This window comes from Buceros rhinoceros, unplaced genomic scaffold (assembly GCF_000710305.1).
Source record: "Buceros rhinoceros silvestris isolate BGI_N320 unplaced genomic scaffold, ASM71030v1 scaffold10004, whole genome shotgun sequence".
Classification (NCBI taxonomy): domain Eukaryota; kingdom Metazoa; phylum Chordata; class Aves; order Bucerotiformes; family Bucerotidae; genus Buceros; species Buceros rhinoceros.
Window position 1 is genome coordinate 29,941 of NW_010410063.1, and position 948 is coordinate 30,888.

Sequence of the window (948 nt, forward strand, 5' to 3'; positions counted from 1 at the left end):
AAAAAAAAAAAAAAAAAAGAACCTATTTTGTATTGCCAAGGACCTAATTACAGAGAACATGTTTTTGAAAGTTGTGGACTGTACTTAAACAAAGTTACATAAAAAGCACGTACCACTTGTCAACGATACGCAGTGTAGCTGGGAAGGACTTCCATTTTATAAGCATCTTAGGCTACACAGAAGTTTTAATTAGCACATTTCTGAAGTCTTGGAACATGCTCCAGTGTGCTGTTACCTAACAGGAAATCCATTTCGGTCTACTAACAATATAGTGCCCATGATAGATACCAGATATCCTTTAAAAAACCTTCAAAACCATACAAAGATACTTTCCTTTAAAAAATTAAGTATTTTTAAGTCTTTTACACCCAAGATGAGCTATGGCATCTTCCTTTCCACCTTCTCATCAGCTACATGATTTTGCACTCCTTAATGCATCCGTCTCCGGCCTCTTGCATTACCTAGTGCTTCGTATCAAACATATGCTGACACTGCACCAAGTGCCTTCCTGCATATCTGGGAGTGTCCTCAACTAAAAATACCAGCGTTAACTTGGGCAAATACCGTTACATCAGCGATCCTCGCTCCCGCTACTTGCGGCAGGTAAGACGCTGTGATCCAGCTTCTCACTGACGATGACAAAGCCGGGAACCCAGAGCCGAAACCTAAGGGCCTACAGGAACTGGTTTTCGAGAGTGGAAATTACCCAGTGCCTCCCATCTGTAATTTAACACGCAGCACTTGCCAGGTGGAAGGAACCTCGTTCCTCACTTAGCACCTTGTGCCGATACGCGTTAGAGGAAAGGGGTGGGCGGGAAGAACAACATTTTGGAGCGTGGTCCTGGAATGCCACCGTGACACACCAGCGGGGCTGTGATACTGCAGCCGGATCCCTCCCCCACCCCCCTCGCGGGTAACACATGCGGTCATCGCGGTGCGAGGGGCAGA